A 15422-nucleotide genomic window follows, 5' to 3' on the forward strand; every position below is an offset into this window, starting at 1 on the left:
AACTGTGATAATGATTTGATAATAAAGATAACATGAAAGATCCTTTCATTTAAACCAAAAAGATGTTGTTTTAAAAAGAAAACACACTTTAAAAAAACCTATACTAAATCATCTTTTTCTATAAGATCACTACACCAGAGTTGTGCCATATAAATTTACCTCTAATCCTCACTTACCTTTATCCTAACAAAGAATACAACTATGGGATCTTGGATAAAGAAGATTCAGTATTTTGTACAGTATAGTTTTTAGAGATTTGATTTCAAGCTCTGCCACTTACAAGCTGTGTGATCTTGGGCAAGTTACTTAATCTCTTGGTGCCTCGGTTTCCCTTATCTGTAAAACAAAGGTAACAATAACTATCTCATGGAACTGTAAAAATTAAATGGGTTAATATACAGGTAAAATGTTTATACACATGGAAAGCATTTAAATAAATGTTAGCTATTATTTTTGTTGTTGTTATTTAGTCTTCTCTAAACTAATAAAAGATCAGAGTTACTATTTTTAAAACTTGGAAGAATTAACACAGAAATAATATTATCTGTTTTATGGTTCCTCTGAAATTGAGGGAATGAATAGACGAAGTAGGCCCAGAGTGACATCAGGTTTTAAGGTCTCCAGTATTTATTTTTCTCTTAGAGACAAATATGTTGGAATGCAATCTAAGATTCTTGTGTCAAAAGAATCAAGTTCCCTTTCTGCACCTACCAGGAAAATCAATGTACAGGAAACAAACAAGTAAATTATAATGTATTATGTTAAGTGCTAGCTAGAGCTGCTCACAAGGCTTAATGGGAATACAGGAAGCAGGCATTTAAATATCATACCAGAAGAAAGGCTTCCAGAAGGAAGGGATGTTTAAGCCTAATCCTCCAGGACAAATAGTATTTAGCCTAACAGAGAAGTGGAAAAACAAACCTAGATTCCATATTCACCAGCTGGATGAGCTGAGGAAAGTTACTTAATCTCTCTAAACCTCAGTTTCTTTATCTATAAAATGGGATGATGAAAATACTTTTTTTTTTTTTTGGAAGGCTGTGTGGAGATTAAATGAGATTATATATATATATTATATATATATATTATGTATATACATATACAGTACTTAGAACACAGTGCCAGGAATAGAGTGAACCCAACAAATAGTATCATTAACACAGACATGTGGATCACCATGATGCTTTCTCAGATCAGCAACTATTGCATAAAGAAAGCTAGAGTATAAGGTGCTCACAGCAAAGTAGCTTGAGAAAAAAAGATAGAGATCCGTGGAAACAGGATCATAAAACATCTTGCATACTAACTAACGCTATGAGAAACTTGTAAAGGATTTTCAAAAGTGAGTTACATCATATTTCTATTTTAGAAACATTACTTTTGCTACAATGTGGATAGCTTAGAAAGAAGATGAAATAGAAGCAGAGACACCAGCTAGGAAAAAGAATTCTGACTACAGAATGAGGGGATTGTGACCCAAGAGGCATCAGGAGGTGAAATCACTAAGACTGAGTAACATATGAGATGTGTATGATGATTGTGTGAAAAGTATAAGACACTTAAGGGACTGGACAGAAAAGCAGCTTTGCAAATTATGGCCTGAATCCCCTGGAAATCTCTAAGACTTGTTTTTTCTGCAAGGTCAAAAGGACTTTTATAATATACTAAGGTCTTGTTTGCCCTTTTCACTGTCATCCTCTCAAAGGTATATGACAGTATTTTCCAGAAGATAAAGGACGTGTTATATCACAACCAACTGAATGAAAAGGCAGAGAAGATAATTCATCTGTGTTCTATTAACCCAAATATTAAATCAGATTTTTAAAAATGAAAAACATTTCTCATTAAATTTTATTGTTGCTGTTTTGATTTTTTTTCATAAAAGACTTGCTTTTATGTTAACATGTAACCGGTTATCATCTTAAAATGAATTAATAAGGGGTGCCTGGCAAAAATAAACTCAAAATGGATAAAGGACCTGAATGTGAGACAGGAAACTATCAACACCCTAGAGGAGAAAGCAGGAAACAACCTCCTTGACCTCCACCGCAGCAACTTCTTACTTGACACATCCCCAAAAGCAAGGGAATCAAGAGCAAAAATAAATGACTGGGACCTCATCAAGATTAAAAGCTTCTGCACAGCCAAGGAAACAACCCACAAAACTAATAGGCAACCAATGGAATGGGAAAAGATAGTTGCAATTGACATATCAGATAAAGGGTTAATATCCAAAATCTATAAGGAACTCACCAAACTCCACACCTGAAAAACAAACAACCCAGAGAAGAAATGGGCAGAAGATATGAACAGACACTTCTCCAAAGAGAATATCCAGATGGGCAACAGACACATGAAACGATGCTCAGCATCCCTACTTATCAGGGAAATACAAATCAAAACCACACTGAGATACCACTTCACGCCAGAGTGAGTCAGAGTGGCTAAAATGAGCAAATCAGAGAACTCTAGATGCTGGCGAGGATGTGGAGAAACGGGCACCCTCCTACACTGTTGGTGGGAATGTAAACTGGTGCAGCCCCTCTGGAAAGCAGTGTGGAGGTTCCTCAGGAAACTAACAATAGAACTCCCCTAGGACCCAGCAATAGCACTGCTAGGAATTTACCCAAGGGATACAGAAATGCTGAGGCATAGGAGCACATGGACCCCAATGTTCATAGCAGCACTCTCCACAATAGCTAAAACATGGAAAGAGCCTAAGTGTCCATCAACAGATGAATGGATCAAGAAGATGTNATCTGGCCATGTGTAGCAACATGGATGGACCTTGAGGGTGTTATGCTGAGCGAAATAAGTCAGGCAGAGAAGGACAAATATCATATGTTTACACGTATACGAGGATTAGGAGGAACTTAACTGAGGACCATGGGGGAGAAGAAGGGGGGAAATGGTGGGGGAAAGGGAGAGAGGCAAACCATGAGAGACTCTTGAATGCTGAGAAACAAACTGAGGACTGATGGATGTGGGGGGGAGGGGGGAGATGGGCATGGAGGAGGACACTTGTGGGGATGAGCACCGAGTGTTACATGGAAACCAACTTGACAATAAACTATTTGTAAGGAAAAAAATAATTTAAAAAAATCCTATTATAAGGAAAAAACAATAAGGGGTGCCTGGGTGGCTCAGTCGGTTAAGTGTCCAACTTTGGCTCAGGTCATGATCTCACAGTTCGTGGGTTCGAGCTCTGCATTGGGCTCTGTGCTGAGAGCTAGCTCAGAGCATGGAACCTGTTCCAGATTCTGTACCTCCCTCTCTCTCTGACCCTCCCCTGCTCACACTGTCTCTCTCTCTCTCTCAGAAATGAATAAAACATTAAAAAATTAAAAATAAGTAAATAAAAATAAAATGAATTAATAAATGTTTTTAAAATTTCTCAGTTCTAATTTCCAATACACTAATATTGATAGCTATTACCAACCATAAACAAAAGCTCTTTTCATGGTCTCAATAACTTTTAAAAGTGTGAAGAAATTCTAATACTAAAAGGTTTGAAACAACTGGGGAAGATATTTTTACCACTGAAATCAGAACACTAAAGGAGAAACCAGTTTGGAAAGAAAGATGATAAAGCTCAGTTTAACAATAGTAGGGGCACCTGGCAGGCTCAGTCGGAAGAGCATGCAACTCTTGATTTCAGGGTCGTGAGTTGCAGTTGAGTGTAGAGATTAGTAAAATTATTTAACTTATTTTAAAAATAAATAAATAGGGGCACATGGCTAGCTCAGTCAGTAGAGTATGCAACTCTTGATCTCAGACTGTGAGTTCAAGCCCCACATTGGGCATGGAGCCTACTTAAAAATAAATAGACTGATTAATTAATTAATTAAAGCATGGTAAATGTCGGACTCTAGGCTGCCTTGACCCAGAAATCCCAAATCATCCTAAATAACACAGAAATTGATCTGAAGACTGGTAGAACAAACTCCACAAATAAAGGTAAAGAAGAAGCCACATGGAAGAAGGTAGGAAGTGTGGAGATGCAACTTCGGAGAGAAACAGAACCTGGTTACTACAGTGGGGAGGGAGGCGACTTTGAAGAGAAGGGAGAGAGACAGACTAACACATAGGACGGTGCACAGGAAAAACAAATCCCCACAGGTATTGGCTTAGAAAGGGAGAAGTGCCAAATTTCATGACTTTTGGCAGGGCTTTAAACCTAGGGTTTTAATTTTTTTTTAATGTTTTATTTATTTTTGAGAGAGAGAAAGACAGTGTGAGCAGGGAAGGGTCAGAGAGAGAGGGAGACACAGAAATCTGAAACAGGCTCCAGGCTCTGAGCTAGTTGTCAGCACAGAGCCCAGTGTGGGGCTAGAACCCACTAACCATGAGATCATGACCTGAGCCGAAGTCGGACACTCAACAGACTGAGCCACCCAGGTGCCCCAAAATCTAGAGTTTTAAAGGTCACTGTGCTTGGCTCTTGAAGAGCTCCAAGGATATTGGGGCTGCTCTTAGAGAGAAGGCAGGGAAAAGAGCCTGTGGACATACAGCAGGGAAAGAGTGATCTAAAGAGCTCCCAGGGCACATAGTGGGGAGGTTATCTGCTCATCTCAGAGCATGTCCCAGAGAAGCAGTATTCACAGAGACCCCTCCAGGAACAAAGGAACTGACCAGTGCCATTTCCCTCCCCTGAACCTCAGCATAAGCACAGGGCCTCCTGCAGGAACCAGCCTAGCAATGACCCTAGCTCCCTAAGTTGCTTATGCCAAGCCCCACCCCTGGTGCTCTGGTGGAACTGCCCCTCCTAGTCACATTTGGCTCAGTCCCAGCATGGCAAACCACCTTCCCCAGAAGAGAGCCCAAACCCCTGCCAACACCACATCACCTGACCAGGAAGTTTTGCCAGGCATTGGTTCTGGTGGTGGTGGCAACAGGTCTCACTTCACAAGCAGACCAGAGCACACCTAGTTAAAATATGCCACAGTCAGGCCAAGGACCAAACACTGCCCACAACAGGCAAAGAGAGCCTCTCTAGACAAATGGCCTGAAGGATAAAGAAGCCAGGACACGACAGCAGAGCGCACAAAACATACACTGAAGACATTCTTGGAAGCACCAGGCCCTGAGGCACAGAGGACACTACACTGCAAGGCACTACAGGACCTCTTCTTCATAAAACAACTGCCCTCAAGAACAGCAGATGTAGGTGACTTTCCTAACACAGAGAAACAGGCACAGAGACTTAGACAAAATGAGAAATCAGAGGAATTTGCCCCAAATTAAAGAACAGAACAAGGCAACAACTGGAGATCTAAGTGAAACAGGTATAAGTAATGTGCCTCAAGGAGAATTTAAGGCAATAATCATAAGGATACTCACTGGACTTGATAAAAGAGTGGAGGGCATCAGTGAGACCATTCACACAGAGATAAGGAATAACAGAGTAGGGATAAAGGGCTCAATAAACAAATGAGAAACATGCTTGATGCAATGAACAACAAGTTAGGAAGAAGCAGAGGAACAAATTAATGACCTAGAAGACAAGTAATAGAAAGTAATAAAGCTGAACAAAAGACAGAAAAGAGAATTATGCGATACAAGAAAAGGCTTAGGAAACTCAGTGACTCCATCAAATGTAGTAACACTTGTATTATAGGAGTCTCACAAGAACAAAAGAGAGAAGAGGGGACAGAAAATGTATTTGAAGAAATAATACCTGAAAACTTCCCAAATCTGGGGAAGGAAACAGATACTTAGATCCAGGAGGCAGAGGGAACCACCAACAAAATCAACAAAAGCAGATCCAAGCCAAGACATATTGTGATTAAAATGGCAAAGTACTGGCTGGCTGGCTGGCTCAGTTGGTGGAGCATGCAACTCCTGATGTCAGGGTTGTGAGTTTAAGCCCCATGTTGGGTGTAGAGCTTACTTAAAATAAATTAATTAAATAATTAAATAATATAATAATAATAATAAATTAAATAAAATGGCAAAACATGGTGGATAAAGAAAAATATTAAAAGCAGCAAGACAAAAGAAGATAGTTACATCTAAAGGAAAACCCATAAGCAGACAAAGAAAACCAGATAAAAACTAAAGAAGTTCATGACCACTAAACCAGCCCTGCAAGAAATAGTAAAGGGGACTCTGTGAGTGGAAAAGGAAGACCAAAAGTATGAAGGCAGGAAACACAAAAGCAGTAAAAATGAGTATTTCTGTAAAAAATCAGTCATGGAACTGACAAAATAAAAGGATGTTAAATATGCCACCATAGACCTACAACATGGGCAGGAGTAAAGAATGGGTTCAAATTTAATTTATTTTTAAAACAGAATATGTGCATGCACACAGGAGGGGCAGAGAGAAAGGAAGATAGAATCCTACACAGGCTCCCCTCTCTCGGCTCAGAGCCTGATGCGGGGCTCAATCCCACAACCCTGGGATCATGACCTGAGCCAAAATCAAGAGTTGAACACCCAACCTACTGAGCCACCCAGGCACCCCAAGAATGGTTTCAAATTTAAACAACCATCAACTTAATATAGACTGCTATATGCAGAAGATGTCATAAACATAATAGTACCCACAGAGCAAAAACCATTAATAAAAATAAATCTAATAAATATGCAAAGAATAGAGAAAGAAATCCAAATCTATCACTACAGAAAACCAGCAAACCATGAAAAAGACAAGAAAGGATCAGAGAAAATCCTCAGACACAACACAAAACAAGTAATAAAAAGACAATAAATACATTTCTATCAATAATTACTCTGAAGGTAACAGGATTAAATGCTCTGGCTGAAGACAGATGGGGTAACAGAATGGATTTAAAAAAAAAAAAAAAAACAAAGATACATCTATATGCTGCTTACAATAGGTTAATTGTAGCAGACCTAAAGAAACCTGCAGATTGAAACTGAGGGGATGGAGAAGCATCCAGCATGCAAATGGATGTCAAAGAAGGCCGGAGTAGCAATACTTACATCAGACAAAATAAAATAGACTTTAAAACAAAGACTGTAACAAGAGGGGCACATGGGTGGCTTAGTCAGTTAAGTATTTGACTCTTGATCTCAGCTCAGGTCTTGATCTCAGTGTCATGAGTATATGAAAAACTCACAGCTAACACCATCCTCAAAGGGGAAAAGTTGAGAGCCTTTCACCTGAGTTCAGGAACAAGACATGTCCACTCTCCTCACTTTTATTCAACTTAGTACTAGAAGTCCTAGTCCCAGCAATCAGACAACAAAAAGAAATAAGGCATCCAAACTGGCAAGGAAGAAGTAAAACTTGCACTATTTGCAGATGACATGATACTATATAGAGAAAACCTGAAAAACTCTACCAAAAAACTGCTAGAACTGATAAATGAATTCAGGAAAGTCACAGGATACAAAATTAATGTGCAGAAATCTGTCGCATTTCTATACACCAATAATGAAGTGGCATAAAGAGACATCAAGAAAACAATTCCATTTATAACTGCACCAAAATTAATAAGATCCAAAGAAATAAAACTAACCAAAGAGGTGAAAAAGCTGTACTCTGAAAGCTGTAAAACACTGATGAAAGAAATTCAGGACGACACAAAGAAATGGAAAGACATTCCATGCTCATGGATTGGAAGAACAAATACTGTTAAAGTGTCTATACTGCCCAAAGCAATCTACACATTTAATGCAATCTCTATCAAAATACCAACAGTACTTGGGGTGCCTGGCTGGCTCAGTTGGTAGGGCATGAGACTCTTGATCTCGGGGTTGTGAGTTCAGCCCCACATTGGGTATAGAGATTACTTTAAAAAATAAAAATCTTGGGGTGTCTGGGTGGCTTAGTCGGTTAAGTGTCAGACTTTGGCTCAGGTCATGATCTCGCAGTTTATGAGTTCGAGCCCCACATTGGGGCTGTTAGCTCGGAGCCTACTTCAGATCCACTGGCCCCCTCTCTCTCTGCCCTTCTCCCACTCATTCTGTTTCAAAAATAAATAAACATTAAAATAAATAAATAAATTTTAAAAATTAGAATCTTAAAAAAAATATCAACAGCATTTTTCACAGAACAAACAATCTTAAAATTTGTATGGGACCCCAAAAGACCCCAAATAGCCAAAACAATCTTGAAAAAGAAAAGCAAAGCTGGAGGCATCACAATTCTAGGCCTCAAGTTGTTTTATAAAACTACAGTAATCAAACAATATGAAACTGGCACAGAAACAGACATATAGAACAATAGTACAGAACAGAAAATCCAGAAATAAACTCACAGTTATACGGGTCAATTAATCTTAGACAAAGCAGGAAGGAATATCCAATGGGAAAGACAATGTCTCTTTAACAAATGGTATTGGGAAAACGGGACAGCAATATGCAAAAGAATGAAACTGGATCACTTTCTAACACCATACACAAAAATAAATTCAAAATGGATTAAAGGTCTAAATGTGAGACTTGAAACCATAAACATCCGATAAGAGAACACAGGCTATAATGTCTCTGACATCAGCCATAGCAACTTTTTTCTTACAAAGGTCCCCTAGGACAAAAAAAACCCAAAAGCATAAATAAATATATAAATAAATATCTTCTACACAGTGAAGGAAACAATCAACAAAACCAAAAGGCAACCTATGGAAGGGGAGAAGATATTTGCAAATGACACATCCGATAAAGGGTTAGTATCCAAAATACATAAAGAATTTACATGAACTCAACACCCAAAAAATTAGAAATCCAATTAAAAAGAATACATGAACAGACATTTCTCCAAAAAAGACATACAGATGGCCAACAGATATATAAGAAGATGCTCATTATCACTAATCATCAGGGAAATGCAAATCCAAACTACAATGAGATATCACCTCACACCAGTCAGAATGGCTACAATCAATAATACAGGAAATAATAGGTGTTGGTGAGGATGTGAAAAAAAGAAATCCTCTTCCACTGCTGGGGATTCAATGTTGCATTGGTATAGTCACTGTGAAAAACAGTATGGTGGTTCCTCAAAAAGTTAAAGAAACCCTATGATCCAGCAATTGCACCACTGGGTATTTACCCACATAATACAGAAATGCTAATTTAAACAGACACATGCAGGGAAGCCTAGGTGACTCAGTCAGCTAAGCATACAACTTCAGCTCACAAAATGATCTCATGGTTCATCCGTTCAAGCCCTGCATTGAGCTCTCTGCTGTCATCAGAAAGCCCACTCTGGATCCTTTGCCCCAACCCCTGCCCCTCCCCAGCTCACACACTCACACTCTCTCTCTCTCTCTCTCTCAAAAAAAATACAAATAGGGGCACCTGGGTGGCCCAGTCAGTTGAGTATATGATTTTGGCTCAGGTCATGATCTCATGATTCATGAGTTCAAGTCCCACACTGGGCTCGCTGCTGTCAATCTGTCAGCACAGAGCCCACTTCAGATCATCTGTCTCTCTCTCTCTACCCCCTCAAATAAGTAAATATTAAAAATAATAACAACAATAATAAACATGTTAAAAGGGGCACATGCACCCCTATTTTTATAGCAGCATTATTTACAACAGCCAAGATGTGGAAGTAGCCCAAGTATTCATCAAATGATGAATGCATAAACTGTGGCATATATACAATGGAATATTCAGCCATAAAAAAGAAAATCTTTCCATTTGCAATGATATGGATGGAGCTAAAGAGTATAATGCTAAGTGAAAAAAGTAAGGCAGAGAAAACAAATCCATAAGATTTCACTCATGTGGAATTTAAGAAATAAACAAGGAATGGGAAAAAGAGAGACACAAAAAGAAACAGTCTCTTAACAATAGAGAACAAACTGATGGTTACCAGAGGGGAAGAGGTGGGGGAATGGATGAAATAGGTGATGGAGATTAAGAAGTGCACTTGTCTGGGGGCAGCTGGGTGGCTCAGTCAGATACACACCAACTTCAGCTCAGGTCATGATCTTGCAGGTAGTAGGTTTGAGCCTCACATTAGGCTCTGTGCTGACAATTTACAGCCTAGATTCTGCTTCAGATTCTGCATTTCCCTCTCTCTCTCTGCCCTTCCCTCGCTCTTGTTCTCTCTCAAAAATGAATAAATGTTTAAAAAAAAAAAAGTGGGGCACCTGGGTGGCTCTGTTGGCTAAGCATCTGACTTCGGCTCAGGTCATGATCTCACAGTTCGTGAGTTTGAGTACAAGCCTCACACCAGGCTCTCTGCTGTCAGCATGGAGCCTGCTTCAGATCCTGTCTCCTTCTCTCTCTGTCCCTCCCTGGCTCATGTTTTCTCTGTCTCAAAAATAAATAAAAATATTAAAAAAAAATTTTTTTAAAGCGCACTTGTTGGGGCACCTGGCTGGCTTAGTCAGTGCAGCATGCAGCTCTTGATCTCAGGACTGTAAGTTGGAGTCCCACACTGGGTATAGAGATCACTTAAAAATAAAAATCTTAAAAAATAATAAGAAGAAGAACACTTGTCCTGATGAGCACCAAGTAATTAAATTAAAAAGATGAAATATTAAAATAAAACATGGTAAATGTGATGTGCCCATCAGCTGACTAATCACAGTGTCCAATAAGCAGTACACTGATGAGACTGGATATCTCTACAACGAAACTGTGATAGAAGTTGAAACCTTGGATTTTAAAAGAAGAGTACATGGTGAGAATAGTGGAATATTAGTAGCAAAGAGAGACAGAGAGGTAAGCAGAGACTTCAGGACACACCAATATTTAAGAATAACAAGACTCAGGTACCTGGGTGGCTCAGTCATTTGAGTGTCCAACTCTTCATTTTGGCTCAGGTCATGATCTCACAGTCCGTGGGTTTGAGCCCTGCGTTGGGCTCTGTGCTGACAGTGCAGAACCTGCTTGGGATTCTCTCTCTCTCCCTCTCTCTCTGCCCCACTTGCCTGCTTTCTCTCTCAAAATAAACAAACTCAAAAATAATAAGAATAAAGAAGAGGTAGAGGACTCCATACAGAGAAAAAGGAAAGTTGTAAAAATTAGAAATAAAATTGAAAAGTTAAAAGCATATATCACCAGCTATCAGTTACAAAGAGAAAAAGCTGGTCAGGGCTTTGAAGTAAAGCAAAAAATCATCCAATGTTAGTAATGGCAGGGAAAAATACAATAGATAAATCAGCATCAACTCCAAAATCTCAATTCAGGCAAGTGTTTCAATCTCCTCTCATATAATACTTTTTTATTTTTAAAATTTTTTTATGTCTTTATTTTATTTTGAGAGACAGAGAGTGAGCGGGGGAAGGGCAGAGAGAGAGGGAGACACAGGATCTGAAGAAGGCTCCAGGCTCTGAGCCCTCAGCACAAAGCTCAACGCGGGGCTCAAACCCACAGACTGTGAGATCATGACCTGAGCCAAAGTCAGATGCTTAGCCAACTGAACCACCCAGGCGCCCCAGTACTTTTTTCTTATCAGAGTCACTTATAAACAATACAAAGATTTCAGGTTCTTCTTCTTTGCCTTCTTTGTTCCCCCCTCCAGAGAAAATTCAAACAAGTAAGAAAACAAGTAAGAAAAGGATAGAGATGGAAAGACCCTGGATGAAATAAAAAAGGGAGGTGGCCGAAGCAGTGACTCAATGAAGAGGCACTCATTCATCCAGTTCATTCTCGCTGAGTCACCAGTCTGTGCAAGGCATCATGACAGGAACTGTTAAAAAATAGCTTACTAATATCACTATGCCCTGGGTTCATCAGCTGAAGTGATCAACTGGAAAGAGAAACAAAACTTTCCTAGTAAGACTGGCACAAGAAGAGGCTGCTCTACCCCAAAGGAGGCTCTAGCAGGTAACCAGAGCTCAGTCACCTATTACTGAGATGTGTCCCAATTCCACAAAATAACTCCAAAGAAATGTTTTCTTCAATGTTTGAGAACTATGTGATCCTGCAGCAATACTATTTCTGGGTTTTTACATAGATAACGGTAGCTTTGAAATGCAGAGATAAATCTTTAAGAAATTCTAGTATATTTTTATCAAATCATCATAAATGCTAATGTAAGCCCTAAAACTAATAATAAAAGTTAAGGGAGAATTACCTAACTAGATGCACTTTGGCTGGAAAGGCTGCTTTAACTGGTCAACTCTACCCTTTAAATATAGGGAAATATGATTTTATAAATATAACCATTCTTTCGAGAAAAGGACTTGATGGATAAGAATAGAGAAAAGGCATATGAAAGCCAGAATCTAGCTTAACATCCAAAGAGAACCTTGAACAAGAAAGGATATATTATCACACACAAGCTGTCACTAAAATCTTTTCACACCATCATCTTGTGCTATGGCAGCTAACCTATTTCTAGCTCTAAGCCTGTATCTGATTGATTTGCAAACTTTTGGAAGTAGCTGGGCTTCAACAGACACCGAACAACATCAGAAGTATCTTTTTGTCTGAATTATATTTAGCCTCCATTCCCCCCTCTTTTTCTGTTTAAGAACTTGAGAAAGGAAGGAATTGTTAGACACTAGTTACTAACAACAGGTGTTCCTAATGTTCTTGAAAGATTTGGCCATGGAAAGGGAGGGGAGGGGGATTTCATTCCTAACTAACATGGAGTACCAGAGATCATATTTACCTTCCAGGCAGACAAGAAATAAAAAACGGGTAAAAGAGTGCTTTTTAAGACAATGGACATCAGACAATAAAAGACAGTGATTCCTGAGAAATGGAAAACAAATACAGTAGGCCCCATGCTTGATGACTGGAGAGTGCTTCTAAGTAATGTCAAAAAAGGGGGGAAGCCGAGCAGCAACCTGGGAAGAGTCCAACATGCTCTCTGAGTGGAAAGTGGAAGTCTGAGAAAGCAAAGAAGTCTAGAGTTCACAGAAGAGTATGCCACAAACTGGAGAAAATACTTGCATATCTAACAAAGGAACTGTATCTAGAACATATAAAGAGAATACATAAACTCTCAAAACTTGAACAATTAGAAAATGAGCAAAAGACATAAGCATACATGTTCAAAATCACTAGCCATTAGGGAAATGCAAATTAAAACCACACTGAGATATCCATCATACCTATCATAATGGCTAACATAAACGTTGGCAAGAATGCAGAAAAACTAGATAGCTCATACGTAGCTGATGGGAATACAAAATGGTACAGACACTCTAGAAGACAGTTGGCAGTTTCTTTTACAATGAAATATGTAATTACCTTACCACCCAGCAACCGTACTCTTGGGCATTTATCACAGAAAAATAAAAACTTATGTTTACACAAAAACCTATACATGAATGTTCGTAGCTTTATTCATAATGGCCCAAAACTGGACCCATCACCTGTCTTTCAACAGATGAATGCTTAAATAACCTTGCGACAGCCATACCACATAATATGACTCAGCCATTTGTACTCCAAAAAAGGGTACAAACTACTGACACATACAACACTTTGGATGGATCTCAAGGGAATTATGCTGAGTAGGAGAAAAAGTCAATCTCAAGAGGTTATGTATGATATGATTCCATTTAATTAACATTTTGAAACCACAATATTAGAGAGTTGAAGAACAGATTAGTAATTGCCAGGGTTACAGGTTCCTGAATGGGGTGGAGGGAGGTGGATGTGGTTATAAAAGGGCAACAGGAAGGATTCTTCTCGGAATGGAACTGTTCTATATCTTGATGGTGGTTATGGATACAAAAATTTATACAAGATGAAATTCCACAGAGCTTCCCCCAAAATACACATGCATGCAGAGAGAGGAGTGCATGTCAAATCTATAGATACTGTAGATGTATCAATATTAATTTCCTGCTTTTGATATGGTACTACAGTTACAGAAGCTGTCACAATGGGGAGAAATTGGGTGGAAAGCACATGGAATATTGCTGTATATTTTCCCCAACTTCCTGTATATTGTACTTATTTCACAATGAAAAGTTAAGATAAATGAGAAATGATAGATTATAAAATTAGTAAAGAAAGACATTTAGAGGGGCGCCTGGGTGGCTTAGTCGGTTAAGCATCCGACTTTCGCTTAGGTCATGATCTCGTGGTTCGTGGGTTCAAGCCCCGCGTCGGACTCTGTGCTGACTGCCAGCTCAGAGCCTGGAGCCTGTTTCAGTCTGTGACTCCCTCTCTCTCTGACCCTCCCCTGCTCACGCTGTCTCTCACTCCTAGAAATAAAATAAAATAAAACATTAAAAAAAAAAAGAAAAGAAAGACATTTAGAAAATTAGAACTATATTCCATATGTGTAAAAATTTAAAGGAAAAAGTAAGCATGTTAGGTAGAAGAAGTAAAAAATCTGAAATGGTAAAGATAAAAATATACTACATAAGATTAATAGCAGACCAAAAACTGCAACAGAACAAATCAGGGGGAGAAAATACAAAAACACAGCAACAGAAACCAACCAAAACAAAACCTAGAAAGAAAAAAGACACTGACATAAAATGAACAAAGCATAAGTGAACTGTAGGACAAATCTAAATTGCCTAATATATGGGTCAGTGGCATTTCCAAATAAAAGACAGGGGGAAAATACTTTTTAAAAAATGTTTAATGTTCATTTATTTTAGAGAGACAGAGAGAGACCGCGTGAGCAGGGGAAGGTCAGAGAGAGAGGGAGACACAGAATTTGAGGCAGACTCCAGACTCTGAGCTGTCAGCACAGAGCCTGACACAGGGCTCGAACCCACAAGCCATGAGATCATGACCTGAGCCAAAGTCAGGTGCTTAACAGATGGAGCCACCCACCCTGTTTCTTTTTAAAGTTTATTTATTCTGAGATAGAGAGCGTGAGCGAAGAAGGGTAGGGACAGAGAGACAGAATCCCAAGCAGGATCTGCACTGTCAGTACAGAGCCCTACATGGGGCTCAAACTCACAAACTGTGAGATTATAACCTGAGACAAAATCAAGAGTCAGATGCTTAACCAACTGAGCCACCCAGGCATCCCCAAAATAAATAAACTTAAAAAAAAATTCACTCTCTCCTTCCCCCACTCATGCTCTCTCAGAAAGAAAGAAAGAAAGAAAGAAAGAGACTATGACTAAAGAATTAAGGAAAAGTATGAGAACAATACCTATTTTTTAATATTTTTTAATGCTTATTTATTTTTGAGAGAGAGAGAGCGTGCACAGCAGGGAAGGAAAAGAGAGAGAAAGAGGGAGACCGAGAATCCAAAGCGGGCTCTGCACTGTCACGGAGACCCTGATGAGGAGCTCGCTTAAACTCACAAGCCCTACGATCATGAACTGAGCCAAAGTTGGACGCTTAACCAATGGAGCCACCCAGCCATCCCTGAACAATGTCTAACCTGAAACAGAATATTAATAAAAGACAGAAATTATAAAAAGGGAACCAAATAAAAATTTTGGAGTTGGAAAGTACAACAATAAAAATGAAAAACATAAGAAGAGGGGCGCCTGGGTGGCTTAGTTGGTTGAGCGTCAGACTTTCGCTTAGGTCATGATCTCGCGGTTCGTGGCTTCAGGCCCCGTG

The 15422-nt window shown here is 39.2% G+C and overlaps 1 long non-coding RNA gene across 1 annotated transcript in view; it reads right to left on the minus strand.

Annotated features, from left to right (window-relative positions):
- Positions 1 to 294: 294 nt before the first annotated feature.
- Positions 295 to 15422, minus strand: part of LOC120248022 — a 62810-nt gene continuing 47682 nt past the window's right edge. Inside the window, exon 3 of the long non-coding RNA XR_005532467.1 lies at positions 295 to 336. This is a non-coding gene — a long non-coding RNA (uncharacterized LOC120248022). The remainder of the gene's footprint in view (positions 337 to 15422) is intronic.

This window comes from Hyaena hyaena, unplaced genomic scaffold, assembly GCF_003009895.1.
Source record: "Hyaena hyaena isolate Hyena2069 unplaced genomic scaffold, ASM300989v1 scaffold_560, whole genome shotgun sequence".
In the NCBI taxonomy this organism is placed as follows: Eukaryota; Metazoa; Chordata; class Mammalia; order Carnivora; family Hyaenidae; genus Hyaena; species Hyaena hyaena.